Genomic DNA, 22,015 nt, shown 5'->3' with positions numbered 1-22,015 from the left:
GTGACTCTGTGTGGGGGCTCCTACCCCACATTTTCCTTCATCACTACCCTAGCAGAAGTTCTCTTTAAGGGCCTCATCTCTACAGCAAACTTCTGCCTGGGCATCCAGGCGTTTCCATACATCTTCTGAAATCTAGGCAGAGGTTTCCAAACCCCAATTCTTGATCTCTGTGCACTTGCAGGCTCAATGCCATGTGGAAGCTGCCAAGGTTTGTGGCTTGCACCCTTTGAAATCATGGCCTGAACTCTACATTGGCTCCTTTAAGCCACATCTGGAGCAAGTGGGATGCAGGGCACCAAGTCCCTAGGCTGCAAACAGCACAGGGACCCTGGGCCTGGTCCGCAGAACCATTTTCTCCTAGGCCTCCAGGCCTGTGATGGGAGGCGCTGCTGTGAAGACCTCTGATATGCTCTGGAGACATTTTCCTAATTGTTTTGGGGATTAACAATAAATAGTGCTGGGATAAGTGGCTAGCCATATGCATAAGAATTAAACTCTGCCCCTAGCTATTACCATGACAAAAATTAACTCAAGATGGATTAAAAACTTTAATGTAAGACCTGAAATTATAAAAATCCTAGAAGAAAACCTAGGGAAAACTCTTTTTGACATTGGCTTAGGCAAAAAATTAATTACTAACACCTTAAAAGCAAATGCAACAAAAACAAAGAAAGACAAATAGGATTTAATTAAAGCGTTTCTGCATAGAAAAGAAACAATGAGCAGAGTAAACAGACAACCTAGAAAATAGGATAAAATATTTGCAAATTATTCATCCTACAAAGGAATAACATCCAGAATCTATAAGGAATTTAAACAAATCAACAAGAATAAACAAATAACTTAATTAAAAAGTAAGCAAAGGACATAAACAGATACTTAAAATAAGGCATACACATGGCCAACAAACAGATAAAAAATGTTCAATATTACTAATCATCAAAAAGATGCAAATAAAACCCACAATGAGCTACCATCTCACACCAGCCAGAATGGCTATTATTAAAAAATTTTTAAATAACAGATGTTGGGCCGGGTGTGATGGCTCACTCCTGTACTCCCAGCACTTTGGGAGGTTGAGGCAGGTAGATCACGAGGTTAGGAGATTTAGACCATCCTGGCTAACTCGGTGAAACCTCGTCTCTACTAAAAAAACAAAAAATTAGCTGGGCGAGTTGACGGGCGCCTGTAATCCCAGCTACTCAGAAGGCTGAGGCAGGAGAATGGCGTGAACCCGGGAGGCAGAGCTTGCAGTGAGCTGAGATTGTGCCACTGCACTCCAGCCTGGGCGACAGAGCAAGACTCCATCTCTAAAAAAAAAAAAAAAAAAAAAAAAATCCGCAATGGAATGCATAGAAAAGGGAATACTTGTACACTATTGGTGGGAATGTAAATTAATTCAACCTCCATAAAAAACAGTATGGAGATTTTTCAAAGAACTAAAGAACTAAAAATAAAACTCCATTTTGAACCAGCAATCTTTCTACTGGTTATCTACTGAAAGGTAAAGAAGTCATGTTATCAAAAAGACACCTACACTGGTATGCTTATTGCAGCACTATTCACAATAGCAAAGTTATGACATCAGCCTACGCATTCATCAATAGTGGATTGGATGAAGAAAATATGGTACATATACATCATGGAATATTACACAGTCATAAAAAAAAAATAAAATTTTGTCCTTTGCTGGCCGGGCGCGGTGGCTCAAGCCTGTAATCCCAGCACTTTGGGAGGCCGAGGCAGGTGGATCACAAGGTCAGGAGATCGAGACCATCCTGGCTAACACGGTGAAACCCCGTCTCTACTAAAAAAATACAAAAAACTAGCCAGGCGAGGTGGCGGGCGCCTGTAGTCCCAGCTACTCGGGAAGCTGAGGCAGGAGAATGGTGTGAACCCGGGAGACGGAGCTTGCAGTGAACTGAGATCCGGCCACTGCACTCCAGCTTGGGCGACAGAGTGAGACTCCGTCTCAAAAAAAATAAAAAACAAAACAAAATTTTGTCCTTTGCAACAATATGGATACAGCTGTAGGCCATTAGTGAAATAATGCAGAAGCAGAAAATCAGATGCTGCATGTTGATACTTATAAGTGCAAGTGAAACGATAGGTACACATGGACATACAGATGGCAATAATGAACACTGGGGACTCTAAAGGGAAAGGTAAGGGGTGCAGACGGGCGAGAAAAGTGGCATTGCAGACTGCATTCCAGAGGATCCGAAACAGCTTTCTCTCTTACTGTCACATTCTGATATAGATTCCCAAGATGTCCTAGAATTTTAAATTAAAAACTGGCCTTCTAAGTTATACAAGGTTTGTAAGTCACAGTAAAATAATATAACTTATTCAAACTTCATTTATAAGTTATAAAATTTTTGAGGCAACGTGTGCACATTTTATTTGTACTCTTCCCTCATGCTTCATGAACATCAAAGGCAGGCCTACTTCATGAACTGGCCCCTAATTTTCTCCTGAAAACTATCTTTTCTCAACCCTGTCGCTTTTCTTGCAATGTGCACTTGAAACATATTTAACTACTAACAATTTCTTAAACACATCATTGTGTTTTTAATCTATGCTTACAGCTGCCAGAGGGAGTGATTTATTTCTCTATAGACTGTCTGTCCCATGCCTCAAACCCTATTTCGCCTTGTCCTCCAGGTACGCATTGAGGAAGCAGTTTCAACATTTCTTCCTTAGTGATTCTTTCCTTTATGTCACTATCTTCTGCCTCCCAGTCACCCAGATGCCCTTATTTACTTATTCCTCTGTATTCTCAATTAGAAATATTGGCATCAATGAAACTGTATTCCAGTTGTTAGTCACTTGAGGACAGTTACTATTTTTTAGGCATCTAATAGCAGAGTCTGTCATAGTATGTCATGACGAATAAATAATTTAAAAACATCTGATCAAACAAATCTATAAATCATTAATGTGAGGTTAGCATTTTTGGAATTAGAAAAATGGACCAAATAAATATTGTCATATGTATTTGAATGTTAAATATGATCTCTCTCTTGTTTTAATATTCCCAGGTTGAGAAATATTTAGATTTTGTATACATAACTCTTATGCATCAGTAACTGTGGAGACATGGGTAATAAAATTACTAAATCCAGAGAGAGAAAATACATAGCAGTGAATCAAAGGAGAGCTTTGTATTAATTCATTCTGTAAACACAGCTCAGTGACTAAGAGCTATTTTTATTTTTAAAATTTACTTCAGGATTATTGATGAAGTTAAAAATATATGTTCTTCATTCCTTTCATGATAGTTTGAAAGATAAAGTACTGAGAGAATGTTGAAAAATGGAGGTTGGGGATAAACAATCCAAATGGAATTGAGTAGTGTATATTTCATGGCTGCCAAAGATAATGCTTAAAACTACATGAATTTAGAGAGTGTTGTCTACATTTATTCTACAACCTTATATCATTTCCTTAGAGAAACTGCAAATTATAACCTTATATTTAGCTAACACAAAGTAAATACGCAGAGGTCCATTAATAGAGACAATTTACATGCTTAGATATTTTACATCCCTGAAAAATACGCTGCAATAAAAAAGGGTGTCAATCTGTTTCTTAGACAAAAAAAAAAACTAATATGAGTAAAATGCCAAATATTGCATCCACATATAATTTAATGTCCCCTAAATGATAAATCATATAAAGTTCTTCTCAATTATCTTTAAATTTAAGAAATAGTGCAACACAGTAACAATCACCAATCACAGACACCCCTTTTCTATGTATCTATTGATTGATCTATTGATCTGTCAGCTATCTGCAGATACTAATATGACAATGGTATCCTTTTAATTATTCCTATTTTTATTTCACCGTACAAAATATAAAGTAAAAAAAAAAATTGAAATTATGAGTTTCAAAAGGCTTTCTAAAAATAGTTTCACTGGCATCTTTGAAAAGTCATCCTTTGGTGAAACTTTGGGATGCATAGATGGCGATTTTTGAAATAGCTGAAAGACTGTTTTGCTGCCTTCCTTTAATTTCTATTATTCTGTTTTATAGATGAAAAAAAAAATTTGTGATTTGAGATTAGGAACTTGCCCAAATTCACAGCTAGGATGACTTATATCCATGATTTGAACCTAGCAGGCGGGCTACAGCCCTTGCACTGTGAACTGGTGAGAAATACACACACTGCGGAGTTAATAAAGTCGCTGATAACATGATAAAGCTGCTCAATGATAGTGGTTAACTATCCAATATTATAAAGTAAAATTCAGTGCATGCATTGGAGGTGCAAAGATGTCTCGCTCTAAAGTTGATGATTAAACAAGTTTCAGGATCCTTAAGTTTGATTCCTATTTAAGTCAAAGTCTTGGAGAAAGATCAAAACACAAGAAGTCAAAACACACCAGACCTTGCCTTGCACATTTTGCACCTAACTTCTCCCATGTGTAAAACAAAGATTATAAGTGCATCTACCTCAAGAGTGGGTGTGAGTATACAGCTAGGTAATCAATTTCAAGTTCTTACAGTAGCGACAGCCTCATGAAGGGCGCTTAGTAAATGAAAATGTTGCAGTTGTAATTATTATTTCTAATATTATGTGCTGATGCTGATTTTTAGAAGCAGAGAAGTGAGAAAAAAACACAGAAAACTTGACTTTGTTTCTAAGTTCCGTCCCTACTTGTGGAATTTTGTGTAAATAAGGAACAAATAAGGATACTAAAAAGATAAAAAGAAGGCCTGTCCTGGTGGCTCATGCCTGTAATCCTAGCACTTTGGGAGGCCAAGGTGGGCGGATCATGAGGTCAGCAGATCGAGACCATCCTGACTAACATGGTGAAACCCCGTCTCTACTAAAATACAAAAATTAGCCGGGCATGGTGGCGGGCACCTGTAGTCCCAGCTACTAGGGAGGCCGAAGCAGGAGAATGGCATGAACCCAGGAGGCAGAGCTTGCAGTGAGCCAAGATGGCACCACTGCACTCCAGCCTGGGCGACAGTGCGAGACTCTGTCTCAAGAAAAAAAAAAATAATAATAATAATAAAATAAAAAGAAATATGTGATGTAAATTTTTATAATATACTTTATTCAAATCATATCATTATAAGATAAAAATAATGTAAACTATGTAGAAAAGTATTAATGCAATATTTGGCTTTCTTTTTTTTCATACCAAGTCTTCAAAATCCAGTTTGTATTTATAATTACATCGCACCTGAATTCAGATGGGCTACGTTTCGAATATTTCAAAGTGCCTAGTGGCTACCATATCGGACAGTGAAGCCTTATTGTATCTTGTAATCCTTATGATAATTTATGAGGTAGATATTATTGTTACTCCTATTTGCAAATGAAGCTAGTAAGGCTTACAGAGGTAAAGTAACTTTACTGTAGTCATACACAAATACATGGCATCACCAGGACTTCAAACAAGGTTTTTCTGGCTCCAAAGACTGTAATCAGCCGGCTCCACATTTTGCATCTTGGAGCTTTTTCTTCTATTTCCAATTTACCTGTCTTTCGTCTTTTCATCTGTAACTTCACAAGAAATTTCACTGGCATTGGGGATGATGCACTTCAGAGGGAAAATGGAGGCAGAAGTATGTAGCTCCATGAAGCACATCACAGATATTGTCATGTATAATCTTCTACTCTTCCTCTGAAATCACAATTTCAAATATATTCACTGAAGTCACCATAATGACAGAAGAGGAAATTAGTACTCATGAGCAACTAACAGCAAAGCCAAATAGCCTGCTGCAAACAGAGAGTGAAATTTCTTAGAAGTTTCATGCTTTTTTCCTTTTCCTTCCTTTTTTAAGGGTGAAATTATGCTAATTGTACATACCACCCCATGAAAAGTGTGTTTCTTTAAAATTAAAATTAATCTTTAAAGTGATTCAACTTTGAGTAAAATATGACTTTGATATCCCTACACATTTCCACTTATATTTGTGTGTGTTCTTTATACAATTTGAGCGCACGTCCTTTAGATAGTCTACATTTTATCTATGAAACATTCAGATATCCAAAAACCTGCACACTTGAATGCACTATTTTTATGCTTCCTAAAACTGCATTAACGGAATTGTGCTTTCAAAAGAAAGATAGAGCTATGAGAATATCATCAATGTATTTATTTTATTGTAGTCCAGTATAAAATGTGATGCCTTCTTTTATCAAGAGCAAAAGGGAAATCTTTCTCAGGACTCATTATTTGGAAAACTTGCCCTGATCTTATTAAATACTGAGATATTGATATTTATTTCCTCGGTAATTGTCAAAAGCCACATTCTTAGTCCACTAGTTTCCAGGATGTACTTAATGAGTATACAGGCATATCTTGGAGAGATATTGCCAATTCCATTCCCAACCACCACAATAAGTTGAGTATTGAAATAAAGCAAATATAGCTATGAAATGAGTCACACAAATTTGTTGGTTTACTAGTGCATAGGAAAGTTGTGTTATACTATACTTTAGTCTATTAAGTGTGCAATAGCATTATGTCAACAAAAGTACATACTTTAATTAAAAAGTTCCTTGTTGCTAAAAATGCAGATAAAATGATCACATGTTGTTGGAAAAATGCCACCAATAGACTTGGTCAATGCAGAGTTCCCACAAACTTTCAATCTGTAAAAAAATGCATGCAACGTCTACAAAGGGTGATGAAGTGAAGAACGATGAAATGAGGCATGCCTGTAGTTGAAATATTATTTAGTTTATCTTTAAAAAAATTGAAATAGACTTTATATTTTACAACAGTTTTACTTTTGCAGCAAAACTGAGCAAAAGGTAGAGAGATTTGCCATGTCTCCTTGTCTCTCATAGGCACAGCCTCTCCACTATCAAGACACTGCACCAGAGTGGTATATTTGTTACAGTCAATGAACCTACAATGACACATTATTATCACCCAAACTCCATAGTTTCCATTAGGAGTCGCTTTTAGTGCTGTACTTTCTATGGATTTGGACAAATGTGCGATGACATATATCCGCCATTATTGTATCGCACAGAGTGGTTTTACTACCCTGAAAGCCCTTCGTGTTCCTCATCTTTTCTACAATAAAAATTCCTTTATTTTCTTTTGAGTCATGTTGTATCATACACATACTTCAAGCCATCAAGTCATAGAATATAAATAAGAAAGAAGAAATGATTTTCAGTTTGCTCTAAATATTAATGAGTCATCTATCCTTTACATATCTTTTTGTATCTTAATCTCTTTGGTGCCAATACCCACACAATTTTCACTTTGACATTCAGCCTGCGCTTTTCACGGACTCAACTGCACATGGTTGGTGCTCAATAGATACTTTCAAAGTGGTTGTAATTTTTCACTAACCACCAAAGCCAGTAACTGTGTAATTTCCTGCTTGTGGTCCTCACTGTGCCACACATACCTAGTAAATACTACTTAAATGAATTAAATCTGGAAACTTAAATCAATAATACATTCATTAGTTTTATTGTATAATTTTTTTGTCTGTCAACCAAGATGTTAAGCATATCACTATTTAAAAGGTCTTGGGTATGTGTACTACAATCAGATTTTTCAATTCATGTTTCATCGAATTATAATAATTCCCATTTTTGAAATTACTATTTGTCAAAAACTAAGCAGAAAGCAACTAAAAGTATACTCTGTATTATTAATAATTTTTACAATAAGGAGACTTTTCTGTTTTTGCTGAATGTTGAAAACCAAGATTAGGCTGCCAAAACACACCTGTCTAAAATTTTCAAAAGCTTACATAAACACCACTTCTCTAAAAAGTTGTCAAAAATTTACTATATATTTTCAAAGGGTTTTTAAATGTGGAAGTGATTATGATGATTTTTAAGTTCCTGAAAAATGTCTTTGGGCCTTCAAAACAAATTTTTTCTTCCTAGAAGCAAAGAATTACTAGTTTTCTTTCTAAATTTTACTTTTTAATAAAGGCTAAGCATGGTACTATAAACTATCAGCCTGCTTACATATTCTTGTCCTATATGCAAAGTTTAAAATCTTGTTAAGATTTGATACCAAGAACTGAAACAAACCTACATGGTAAATACTAAAATCAATAATAAATTTGTATTACTTAAACATCTCTCTGACTTCTACTCTTTATAAAAGATAAATAACTTGTTAGTGGAAAATATTTTGAGAATATCTCAATAGAGATTATTCTCATTCCTCTTTGTCAGTTCTTTTGAATAACAATTTTAAGGAGAAATTCAGGAGCAAATACACTTATGTATCTATTTATATATTTATGTATACATGTATGATATATTAATGTATATATCATTTATATGTCATATATATGATATACATTTATGATAAATTTATATATCGATATCTATAAATGTACATGTCTCTCATAATATATTTATAAATAATAATGGCAAATCTTTTATAGAGAAGGATTACTTAATATTATGAGGCTCAATAATGAGATTCCTTGAAGCTTTTAAATGTTTCTTCCCAGGTAAAGCCTAAGCAGATCCCTCAAGTCTAAACTTGGTGCTCCCTATTGTACCTTTTCAAAGTCACCTGTACTGTTTTTTTTTTTTTTTGATATAAATAATCACATATAAGTCTTAAAGGCCCATAGTGATTGTAATTATGTACTTATTTGCTCAATTATTAATTAATAGCTGTCATTCTCACTAGATTATAAATTCCAAGAGAGGCAAAGTCTTATATCTTTCCCTACTGAATCTGTTACTCACACAACAGGCGGGTTCCATCCCTTGACAGGTGACAGTCCAGTGACCACAACCAAGGAGGATTTAACAAGGGGACTTTATTACTTGCAACAAGCAAGGGGGATAGTAGTGAAAGTTCCCATTGTGCCTCCGTGAACAATGGTGAAAGCAGAGGGCTTTTACTGGGCTCCTTAACTGAGTCATTGCACGTAGAGGTGGATTAAAGGCAGCACAGGCGCAGTTGTTTTGCTGAATCCTCATCATTAACCTCAGTAGAGAAGGCACCATGCTCAAGGGGCCAAAGCAGAGACCCAGAGCCAGCAAACAAGACATAGGGTTTCATTAGGGGCTTATATACAGGGGAGAGAGTCCAGTGGTGGTGGGCTGGGCAGGAGAACTATAACTGCTTGCAAATCGCATGCAGTTTATATACCTCTTTTACGTAATATCCTCCCCTGAGCAATCTTCACCTGGCAAACTTCATTTAATCCCAAACTCAGGGCCTCAACCCCCTGTATGGCCCGTGTTCCATGGGATGGACCAGGAGCTCAGATGTTTCTCACAGAAAAGGAACACATTTCCAGGGTCAGCACTCCTGGGTTTTCTAGCTAAAAACACACATTCAGGTGCATCTGCCATACAGGGACATTCTAAGGCTATGCTTCAGTTATTGGTATCAAGTACATTTACACTACAGTTGCTAATCATGCTTCTACACATGTGGCATGTATAGAAAATGGTCAATAAGTTCCTCTGTGGGTGGAGATTTTAGAATGGTAACAAGGGGAGTTTGGCAAAGTTCATCTCCAACTCAGGCATCTCTGGATCCAACCGGTTTTTGATTTTCTGGGGCTGAGCTTCTTCTGAAACTTTTTGGGAACAAGAACCCCAAGATACAGCAGTTACAAGTGGCTATTTTCACAGTGTGTATCCCAAAACTTGGGGATTCTGGCTTACAAATCACCCCTGAGACATTCTACTCCTCATTCTTGAGGGTTTCTTGACAAAGGTCATTCTTCTGTGTCTACTTCATGCTGACCAGGGGCATCAATTCTCTTAAATTTAGAGGAGTAAACTCTCTGGCTGAGTTTAAATAAGTTTTTGGGTCCCCTGGAGTTGTTTTAAGGGGCTGATATTGTCATATAAGCTGAAGATGGAACTTTTGGAGACTGGAGGACACAAAGTTTACTATCAATTTAAATATACAGAACTGAAAAGTAACAGAACAGTGGCCACTCAGGGCCCCAACAGAGGAAAAAGGCTTTGTTTATTGCTTGCCAAATTTTACATTGATGGTAATAACTGGCGTTAGGGTCTTTTGGGCCCTGATAGCCCTCTGTGATGGGACACGAATGGGTAGTGTTTAGAGTGCAAGGGTGAGAGAGGTTAAAGCTAAAGGGGTAGATATCAGGCTTACCTTCATTATCTTCTTGATCTGAACATTCTTGACACTCTTTCTATTCTTTTGGGCAATTTAAACAAATGGGGTCTATTCTCTTGGTGACACTGCTCTTATGGGGGAGGTCCACACAAAACATAGATCATGAAGGGCCCATTTGGACAGCTATAGGTTTGGGTGAGATTTTGGATCTCCATCCACCACTGTGATGTTAATGTCTCCCCTCAAAGGAAAGGCAACAGCCAGTGTCTCAGGTCTAGGGATGCTTGTGGCATATCCAGCACTGGGACAGATTTTTCCCACTGGAAGTTTACTATTGCCTTGGCCTCCTGGAGACCACTGGCCATGGGAACTAAAAAGGATAGGCAGCATAAAGGAAAGAGAGTTCATTTTTACTTATCTGGACCTTGTCTTCTGAAAACCAATCTGAGGTCCATGATAGCTTCACACGTATATTGGACAGGGGGTAACGTGGGGGCTTCTTGGCTTTCTTCACTCTTGAGTGATGGATCCAACAGGTTACTCCCTGGAGTTTAAGGGGAGAATGAGTGCTTAGAAGCTTTAGGTAGGTCCCTGTCCATACAGGGTAAAGCTGGTCCTGGTGGGGCTTGGTCTTCTCTATCTTAAGGTATACGTTGTCTCCTGGGTTGTATGGGTGGGAAGGTTTACCCCAGGGGGGAACTGGGAGGCTGTGATTGCCATAATGATTTATAGAGGATACTGCTGACTGTTGATGAATGATATGCTTTATTGTCCTTTCTATCTCTGTATCTGGGCAAAAAAGGGGGCTTTTCTTGCCTGGATATAGACCTTCCATATAATATTTCAAAGGGGTGAAACTCCACTTTACCTCCGAGTACTGCCCATATGTGGGCCAAGGCTATGGTAAATGCCTTTAACCAATTCTCTTGGGCCTCCTGGCATTAATTGGCTAGGATACCCTTGAGAGTTCTATTAGCTCTCGCAGTTTTCCCTGAAGCCTGTGGTCCCCAGGCTGCATGCAACTTCCACTGTATGCCCAAGGCATGGGAAGTTTTTGTCACTATGTTAGAAACAAATGCAGGTGCATTATCAGTCTGGACCGGCACAGGGAGACTGAATCAAGGCATAACTTCCTTTAATAAAGCCTTTATGACTCCTCCTGCCTTCATAGTCCAGCATGGAAAAACCTCTGTCCAACAGATAAAGATATCTGTAAGTACCAGGAGGTGTTTAAATCCTCCAGGAGCCAGAGGCATAACAATGAACTCAATTGGCCAGTCTTCCCCTGGTATGGTTCCCCTGAATTATACCATCTTGGCCAAAGTAGATATGGGAGGTCTGGTTTGAGCATGCTTTTCTGAAACAAGACACTCTGGTCAGTCACTTCATCATTTTCTTTACCCTTGAGGTCCTTATTATCCTAAGGAGCCAGGTGTGCATAGCCTCCTTGCTGTAGTGTGAGGAAATATGGATATGCTTTGTAATAGCGCAACTTAGATTTTTGCGCAGCCATATCCTACCTCTTTAAATTTGAGCCCACCCCCTTGAGAGGGAACGCTGGTATCCCTCTTGCTTAGCTTCCTATAATTCCCCAGGGGAGCATCTTGGCTTATATTCATGAAAAGGTACCAAAGGAAGCAAGGACGTTTGGAGGACTTCCCCTCCCCACCCAGCACAGCCCTTTTGGCCGTGGTGTCTGCCAGGTTGTTCTCCTGTATTATTTCGTAGACCCTCCTGGTGACCTTGGCAAAGGACTACAGCAATCATTCTGGGCATTCCCACAGCCCACAGCAGTGCCAATATTTCAGTTCCATATTGGGTTTCCTTGTTATTGGCATTTAGAAGTCCCTTTTCCTTCCAGGTTGCTCCACAGGTATGGAAAACAGAGGACACATATCTCACGTATCTATAAAATGTCAAGGCCTTGTTCTTTCCTAACATTAAGGCTCAAGTTAATGCTATTATCTCAGCCTTGTAGGTAGAGGCTCTAGTCTTTGATGGTTTCCCATGGGGAGACAACCACGTTACCTGCCTTTCTTTTGCCTCTTTCCGTGAAGCCACTGCCATCTACACACATACATTTTCCAAATTAGGAAGAGGTTCACTCTGCAGATCTTTTCTTCCAGAATATAGTTCTTCTATGGTGGTGGAGCAGTAATGGATTAGGGAATCCTGGATGATGGACATTGGGAGGGCAGGGATAAGGCTTGGCATGTACACATGCAGTTGTCAGAGGTGTCTATCAGCAAGGCATGATATAGCAGCATTCTGCAACTTGTTAAGCAATAATTCCCTTAGACTCCAGTATACTTGTCACTTGGTGGAGGATCTGAATAGTCAATTATTGACTCTGTTACCTTCTCAGCTTCCTGGGTAAGCATACAAATGGGAGCCACTGCCCTATGCAAGGGAAGTCAACCTCTTGCCACAGTGTCACGTTATTTAGAGAAGTAGTCCAGCACTTTTTTCGTGGGTCCTAGCATCTGGGTCAGCATTCCAAGATTTATTCTCTGTCTTTCGTGGATGTAGATGTCAAAAGGCTCAGTTTTGTTGGGGAACTATAGGGCCATAGTCTCCAGTAACAGCTTTTGAAGCTTCTGGAAAGCCTGATCAAATTGCCCATCCCATTCAAAAGGGTGGGTGTGGCCAGGCACGGTGACTCACATCTGAAATCCCAGCACTTTGGGAGGCCAAGGTGGACAGATTGCATGAGGCCAGGAGTTTGAGACCAGCTTGGGCAATGTAGTGAAACTGTCTCTACTAAAATTATAAAAATTAACCAGGCATGGTGGTGCATGCCTACAATCCCAGTTACTTGGAGGCTGAGGCAGGAGAATCTCTTGAACCCAGGAGATAGAGGTTGCAGTGAGATTATGCCACTGCACTCCAGACTGGGTGGCAGAGAGAGACTGTCTAAAAAAAAAAAAAAAAAGAAAGAAAAAAGAAAAGAAAAAGGTGGTTGCTAGCCCTTGGAGTTTGTCATAAAGTTGTTTTGCTATAAGCCAAAAATCTGGGGTCCAGATGCAACAGAATTCCACTGTACCCAAGGATCCATACAATTGTGTATGATTCCTAGGAGGGACCAGGTGGTAAACAGCATTTTCTGGTCATAGGGAAGTTTGCACTGGCCCTGAGGGATAACATACTCTAAATAATGGACAGTCTCCTTTGAAATCTGGGCTTTTTTCTGACACTTTACAGTCCCTTTCTGCTAGAAAGTTCAGGACTAGAAGGGTAGTTTTACCAGAATCTTCTTTAATGGGGCTGGCTATGAGGATATCATCCACATATTGCAAGACAATGCTCCACTATATCTTCAAGTCTCATAGAGCTCAGCTTAGGGCCCCCCAAAATGTTCGGGGAGTTCTTGAAGTCTGGAGAAGTACCATCCAGCAATACTTCTCTGAGACATCTTAGGATCCTCTCATTCAAAGACAAATAATCCTGAGAGTCATGGCTTACAGGCACATAAAAGAAGGCATCTTTGCGAGCTAGCATGCTAAAGTATTTGGTGTCCCCTGAGAGACTGGCTAGCAATATATAAAGATTAGGCTCTATGGGGTAAATATCCTGAGCAGCACTGTTAACCGTCTCTCTTGTTTCTGGTTTTTTAACAGCAAGGGTAGGGTATTATATGGGGAGTGACGAGGCCTGATCAGTCCTTGGAGTAAGAAACTCTAACACAGGCTCCATTCCCTGCAGTGCTTCAGGTTTTAGAGGATATTGTCGTACTCTTGGTGTTGGGCTGTTTGGTTTTAACTGTATCCTAATAAGTTCTGCTGTGACAACCCTTCTTATTTGGCCCTGTGACCATACTTCAGAGTTGACTTGTGCTAGAATATCACCTAGGGTTTCTCCTGGAGGATCAAGGTCTTCATGAAGAAGGGCCAGGAAGGCAGCTCTTTGAGCTCTTGGCACCTCTACTTCTAAGTGGACTTGGTTGAGGCAGACAATGGCTTCAAGTTTTGTCAGTATGTCCCTCCCTAGGATGAGCCACTGAGGGGCATACAGGGAAGAGTGGGTCAGGGTCTCTGAACCACAGTCAGAGCCTCCAGAAACTGCTCACTGTCTCCGTTTCCTGACATCCCCTTAATATTACACACTCTGAGTACCCTTTCTGCTAGCCAATGTAGAGAATGTGGCTCACGTATTGAGCAGAAACTCAATTGGCTCTCCCCCTACTTCTAAGGAGATAGAGATCTTATTTTGAGGAGCCAGTTGGGGAGACCCTGGGTCCTGCCAGTCTTCTTTTGTTGAGGAGAGCTTGTCCCTAGCCTTCTGTCTTTGGAGACAGCTGGGATGGTCCTTCTCCCGATGTCTTGCTAACTTGAAATAGGCACACTGATTAGGTCCTAGTTTTTCGGTGGCCCAAGACTGATCCCACATTAGGGCTTAGGATCAGTCACCCAAGCTGGCTCCCTTCTTTCTGGGTTGTCTGGAATAGACTGAGGTGCAACTACCAGAAAGCTGCTTGTTTCTTTGTCTTGCTTTCTCCCTTCTTCAACCACATCTCTGTTACTGAAACCTTTGAAAGTCATCTCTACTAACTGGGAAGGGGATAATGTCAGAGCCTATGGCCAATTTCTGGATATTTCTGTGAATATCTGGGGCACTCTGAGATATACACAGGTGCTAAGGACCATCTGACTTCCCTGTACCTCAGGGTCCCAGGAGGTAAAGTCCTGCAGGCACTCTCCCAGCCATTCTAGAAATGCTGAGGGGTTCTAATCAGGTCCCTGACGAACATCCCTAAGCTTACTCCAATTAACAGGAGGTTTGCTAACTTCTTTCCTTCCTTTCAATAATATGATGTTCTGGTAGTTTTCCAAGTTCTCCCTCCCTATTCTGGTATTGGGGCCCCAATGGGCTTCTGCATTCGGAACCAATTGCTCTTCTGGTCACTAGATGGGGCTATCGGGTTGGTTATTGTACTGCCTGCCAGCTTCCGCCCCAGTCTCAGCTAAAATTGTGGCTATTTCCTCAGTAGTTAAAGAGGTTATCACCAAGGTCTGAGCATCAGCCCAGGTCAGGTTGTAAATGGGAACTATGCCTCCTGTAAGGGAAGTAAATTCCTCAGATTAGCTTGAAAGCCTTTTGTATGTATTTCACAATTACAGTTGTCGGAGGTGGTAAAAGGCACATGTACTTGGAATAAATGCATATCCCCATCCAAAACCTGCCTGAGGGGAAACACCCAGCCTCGCAGTTTGTAAAAGCTCCCACTCTGGGATTGTGCTATCTGGAAGAGAGGCTAGATTCCAAGAGGAGGATGAGGAAGCCCCTGACACATTAGTTGGGGAGGCCCCTGGCATTTTAGTTGGGTTTTATCTGCCAAGTCAGGTGGTTATGTGGGAGGGGACATCCCCGATAATCTGTTGGAATGACAGCCTCCCTCTCTCCACTCTCTTCTTTCCTGGGTTTCATGGGGTGAAGAGAGTTTTTCTCATCCACAAGGCTCTCTAGGATTGGCAGCACTTTCTCCAGTGGCTTAGCTGGAGATCCAGGTGGTCTGACCTTGAGAGTGTAAAGTCCACACTTTATATATAGGTCCCTATTCTGGTAAAGGGCCATAAAACATTGGACACGTGATATCTCATCCCTTTTGTCTTGCCTCTTATGGAAAATATCCAGCTGAAGAATGATATGGTAATTAAGTGAGCTGTCCCTCTGCCATTGTTCCTGGCTACCTAGGACACACTGTGGCCAGGCTGTGTTACAAAAGAAAATCATCTTCTTTTTAGTTATTGGAGAATACCCAAAAATCTTCTAGTGTTGGATAATGTACCCTAATAGGCTTTTTCTGAATACCCCAAAATCTTCTAGTGTTTAGAGAATAAACCCTAATGGGCTTTGCTCTGATACAGAGGTCAGGTTCCCCATACCCTTGAGTTCTTATTTGGGGTTCGATCCTAGCTTCTCAAAGTTTAAATAACAAGTTAGCAGCTATACAGATGTGAAATGACTGATTTTTCCTCTCAAATAGTGACAGACCCCTCTAACACACATAACAAAAGTAAGTCAATGTGTGAGGGTGACCTGGCGGGTCCCTAGCACAGCCCCGTGTGCTTCCTGAAAAATCCCATCAGGCTGCCCGGTGACCCTCCTAGGCATCAGGCAAAGTGGCTTCCCCTTCTTTTAAAAGCTGCTACCTGAAGAGAACATACCCGAGTGAATCAGGAATGTATCAGTGTGAGCCCCCTCTCCTAAGCTGAAGTTTTCCCAGTCTAGCTGTCAAAGTCAAGGGCTTCTAGTCTCCACAGGTCCCTTTATGCTTTGGGAGATGCATCCCCTCTGATGACCTTAAAGCTATCTCAGGAAAAATTGATCCCACAGTTCATTTCACTCTTGGCTAGCCAGGTCTAGGTTGCTGTTTACTGTGATGGGAGTTTCTTTCAATCCCTGAGGGCACAAACCAGAAAAAGACAGAAAGTCAAACAGAGGTACACTGCCCTTACTCTAGAGATCCCATTGCTAGATCCAAAGAATTCACACTTTTAGTCAACTTTTAGTGGTGTGAGGCCCACTTCCTACAGTGAAGGATCACAGAACAAAAAGGTTCAGGCGGCCACTTACACTCTTTTGAAGTAGGCCCAAGTGACAGCCTGGAGGGCTTGTCACCACGTGAAAGATCCTCCTGTATCATACCTGCCCCTCTCAGGCAATGTAAGCAAGTTAGCCTGGGTGAGTTGCCGCTACCCACCACTTCACCTGCTGGGAGGCTTTGAGGAGTTAGGATCAGAACCAGGGTCTTGAGCCCGTCTGGGTCACCAGGATTGTTACTCACACAATAGGTGGGCTTTATCACTTGAGGGTTGACAGTCCAATGACCAAGGTGGATTTAACTAGGGGATTTGATTACTTGCAACAAGTAAAGAGAACACTGAGGATAGTTCCCAAAGCAGTGGCTCCCAAACATCATTGAAAACAGGGCTTTTATGGGGTTAGTTAGCTGAGTCATTCTATGTAGAGATGGAGTACAGTCAGTGCAGGCTCAGTCGCTGATCATGCAGAAGCATGTATGGAAAATGACAAATAAGCTCCTCCTGGGGTGGGGATTTTAGTATGGTAATGAGGGGAGTTCAGCAAAATTCATCTCCAACTCAGGCATCTCTAGATCCAGTTTTTGTTTTTCTGGGGCCGAGCTTCTCCCTGGAACTTTTTTGAAATAAGATCTCAAGGTACAATAGTTATAAGTGGGTCCTTTTTCACAGTGCATACCCAAAAATCTGGGGACCTTGGGTTACAAATCCCTGGTACTTGGGAGAAGGTGTCCAGTAAAAGCAACACCAACAGAATAATAAATCACTCTGATTCAAATGATGCATCCACAGATTGCTGAGGAATTCAACCACTCAGACGTTCCTTTCTCCTAAACTTTTCAGTAAGGGCCTAGTCAATATATGTTTGTGTACTATTTGAAATTTAATAAATTAGGGCAGATTATGGTTGAAAGTGTGAAACCTCTTCCTGTTTCCTCTCTCGTTGGCAATCGGCCCATTATACATGTGCAGATTCGGAGGCAAAGACATATCAATTCTTTCCATGACCTGAAGTAAAAAGACCAATTGACATAACCAGCAGGATTGGTTAAGTTATAGAAAGAATAAAAATTTATAAATTTGTTCATGTAATCTCTTTATAAAGCCACTAGAATGAAATATTAAAATGAAAATACTTGTTACTAAAAATAAATTTATTTACCTATCTATGAATAGATATATATGTCAGCTGAATGATAACTTGAGACTTTGAATTATTAGGTTGGTGCAAAAGTAATTTCAGTTTTCACCATTAAAAGTAATTACTTTTAATGTACTTTCCACATTTGGGAGGCATAAGTGTGCCTCTAAATTTGCACATTTATAATGAGTTGATTGTCCATAAGAGAGGAAACAGGAAGATGTTGCAAACTTTCAATCATAATCTGCCCTAACTTATTAAATTTTAAATACTACACAAACATATATTGACTAGGCTTTTACTGAAAAATTTAGGAGAAAGGAAGGTCTGAGTGACTGAATTAAAAATAATTACTTTTAATGGCAAAAGCTGCAATTGCTTTTGCACCAACCTAATATTACTGCAATTTAAACAAACCTTGGAAGATGCTCTGTGCTAATTAACCAACCTGCAAATGTATGGCCTGACAAACCACATTTCACTACTGGCTAATTTTATTTTCTCATTCAATCTGTTTTCAAAAAGAGCAATTTTTATAAAGCACTATTTTTTAAATAAAAATTATTAAGTCCTAATCTAATTCTTTGAGAAAACAAAAAATTGAGTGAAAGAATTAAGTTTGATGTAGGTGCTCAAGTTGAGTGTATAATGATTGCCTATTCACTGAAAAAAGTCAGCAAATACTAAGAAAGTATATGCAACTGAGAAATAGTCACAAAAATATGGTAAAATAACTAAATAGACTAAGTAATAAATTACAACCTAAATTTCCTACACATGTTCTTTCATTTTACAGTGTAGCCACATTAAACATACACAAACTCCCAAATTGCCTTACTGTAGGATCAGTTTATACATGCCTTTAATCCAGAACAACAAAAATAACAACACAGCACACTATGTCCCTCTCTCGAAAATTCACAGTACACACTGGTACATTAAATCTACTAAACAATCTCTGTCTCGGCCTCCCAAAGTGCTGGGATTACAGGCTTGAGCCACCGGGTGGATCACAAGGTCAGGAGATCGAGACCAGCCTGGCTAACACGGTGAAACCCCGTCTCTACTATAAAATACAAAAAAAAAAACTAGCCGGGCGAGGTGGCAGGTGCCTGTAGTCCCAGCTACTCGGGAGGCTGAGGCAGGAGAATGGCGGGAGCCCGGGAGGCGGAGCTTGCAGTGAGCTGAGATCCGGCCACAGCACTCCAGCCTGGGCGGCAGAGCGAGACTCCGTCTCAAAAAAAAAAAAAAAAAAAAAAAAAAAACAATCTCTGTAAATATTTTACAAAATATTTACTGAATATTTACTGATTTCAGTGAGCTCATGACATCATTTTTGTGTGTCATTAACATTCTACTATTTCATGAAATGTGCTTTGGGAAATACTCCTCTGAGTAATGATATTTATTCAGTTAGATATCATTTTTATTGAGCATCAGTATGTGCAGGAATGAGAGAATCATGGCCTCTGCCTTTCTAAACTATTTTTTGGGAGCAGTGAGACAGATAATAAATAAATTATTAGGTGAAAGAATTAAGTTTGATGTAGGTGCTCTGAAGAAATTTAACAGGGAAATATACCAAAAAATAATTGAGAAGGGAAAGACTTCTCTGAGGAGAGCAACATCAGAGTGTTAGCTATTAGATAGACAGGGTATAGTCCATGCAGAGCCTTACAGGTTCATGGTGAATGTTTTGTTTATTTTGTGGGAATGGAACAAAGGGTTTTGAGCATCGTGATAATGAAATCTGGTTTATATTTATGAAGCATATTCTGACTGCTTGCTATGGGGAGAATGGATGGAAGAGAAACAAGAATAGAAAAAGGAAAGCTGAACGTAATTGAAATTGTTGATTGAGATATGAGAATGGTACAAGCCAGAGTGGTGACAGTAGAGAGGGATAAGAATGAACCAATCAAAATGCATTTTGGAGGTAAAACTGCTAACAGGATTTGTTAGGGGATTTCATGTGGGGACTGATGGAAAAAGGAGAATCAAGTATGACTCCTTAAATTTCTGGATTTGAATTGTTGGATGAATAGTGGTGTCATTTAATGTATTAATGAAAAGTGGAAGAGGAATAGATTCAGTGAGGAAAAAGTTAATTCTTTTTAATGTTACATTCAAGATGTTTTCTTTTTAGTATTGTATTTTATTAAATATATTTATATGCCACAAAAATTATTTTAGTGACAACTACCAGGAAAGTACAAAATCACTTAATAACTGGTTTTCTACACCTTGATTTGTCAAGAAACTCATAGGCAAATGGAAAGTAATAAGTACTGACTGCCGTTACTTACTACAGTGAACAGTTTTGAGAACAAGAAGAAAACCTGTAACACTGAAAATTGCTTTATATCCCATTCACAGATCTCTTTAAAAGGTCTACTTTAAAAATAAATCACATAAAGAATTATTCAGACTTGTTTGGTGATGCCTCAACTTCAGAACATTTGCAAGGAAATCACATGTAAAAGCAATTATCTCAATACAACTAAATCCTATTAAAGAAAAAAGTTTCCTTTAAAACAGTGGTTCCCAAAATTTAGCATATATGAGAATCTCCTGAGGGAAGCTTGTTAAAATACAGAATGTTGGCCTCCTCCCCAGAGTTTGCTACAAGTTTGCAGGCCGTTCTGATGTTGATGTGGGCACAACGCTTTGGAACCACTACGATCTAGTCTCTAGAATTCAAACTAATAAGCAATGCTCATATGCCTTTGCTTTTTCTAATAGTAAATAAATAAAAGAATATTTCAGGTAGCTGCATCAAACTTTAAGTCTTTAGACTCTTGAAATGCTACCTTGGCTCACATAACTGTGAGTTCAAAAGACAGAACTAAAGGACAGTCCTGAATAATCTATGACTACATGAAAACATTTATTTACATGCCCTCTACAAAATGTATTTAAAAAACACAGTAACTATTAGGTACACGACGTTGCTCCTATTTTCCCCATTGTGCTTCTTCTCTATAGAAAATTCAACATGAAATTATAAAGAGTACTGTACTCAGAATAAGAACTTCATCTGTCATAAATGTACACATAAATATCAGTGAATTGTCATACTCAAGACTCAGACTCAGGAACTTCTTCATCAGGGCAGCAGTAATATTCCACAAAACATATTTGTCCATCTTCATTTCTAATCATATACTGTAATGAAAGGAAGTCTCTGTTATCTGTCCGAATAGATACCTTACAAGATAGGACTAATGCCTTTGTAGAGGGTTTCAGTAAAGAAATCTTGTATCTGTTGACTTGGATCTGATTACAATGAAATGCTTCCATCAAATCAGAATCTTTGGGATAATCAAGGTGGGAACTTCCTGCATTTCCAAAAGTGGATAACCTGAAATAAGGCTTATCAGGAGACATTGTAATTTGTAGGACTTCACTCTTCATATCCAATTCAGAAAATGCTTCATGGAGCCCCTCTGACTGCAGAAGAATTTTATTAATAACACTGGTGCTGCAGAAATCAAAATCCAAGGTCTCCTCAGGTTCCTGCGTATTGATTTTGCAGACTGTTACCACTCCTCCTTCTTCCAGAAACAGCATCAAAGGGTAACCATAACCTTGGTAACACATCCGAAATGCAGTTAGAGTCCCTGAGTAAAAGCATTTGCTTGCACACACTTTGCATTTTCCACTGTTACTTTGATACCATTTTTAGTTGTGAAACACGTGGCATGCTCTCAGAAATGAATAGCTTTCAAGATAGTGGAGAGATTCCTAACGTTGTCAAGGCTAGCCACAAGGCTGTACTGATCATCCTCATCTTGGATCTGCTGGGTCAGAAGGGGCATCATCCACTGCGCCTTCGGCCCGGAGGGAAATGCTCCTGGGGCCAACAACTGCTCGGTGGATCACGAAACACCTTTGAGGTGGGGTCTGGATGCCTGAGAGACCTTCCCAGGAAAGTCCCTGAGGAGGAGCTAGGCGGCTCCGAGAAATCGCGGAGGAAGTGGAGCCGGTGTCAAGATGTTTTTTAGACAGCCAAGTGGAGATGTCAAGTAAATAGTAGATGATTCAAAATATAGAGAAAATGTTTGACTTGGGATATATATTTCTAAGTTATTAGCACATAACGTATAGCACCAATGATCTAAGAAATTCATATAGTGTCAGACATCTTTCTGAGTTATTTGATGCTGTAGGATTTGTGTCTTTCAATGTCTTTGAGCTATTTAACAACTACGAATGTAATAGATAACTAATAGCATTAATTCTTGTCTAGAGATATGCAAATTAATTTTGTC

General features: G+C 39.4%; 1 pseudogene across 1 annotated transcript; it reads right to left on the bottom strand.

Moving 5' to 3' along the window:
- Positions 1-19,892: 19,892 nt before the first annotated feature.
- Positions 19,893-21,758, bottom strand: LOC117079970 (annotated as a pseudogene). Its single transcript, XR_004435672.1, has one exon. The product of XR_004435672.1 is annotated as a cell cycle checkpoint protein RAD1-like (transcript).
- Between the last annotated feature and the right edge of the window lie 257 nt (positions 21,759-22,015).

This window comes from Trachypithecus francoisi, unplaced genomic scaffold, assembly GCF_009764315.1.
Source record: "Trachypithecus francoisi isolate TF-2019V2 unplaced genomic scaffold, Tfra_2.0 Lachesis_group8, whole genome shotgun sequence".
Lineage (NCBI taxonomy): Eukaryota > Metazoa > Chordata > Mammalia > Primates > Cercopithecidae > Trachypithecus > Trachypithecus francoisi.
Note: the sequence above shows the minus strand (reverse complement) of the source record. Positions and strands in the feature narration are given on the sequence as shown.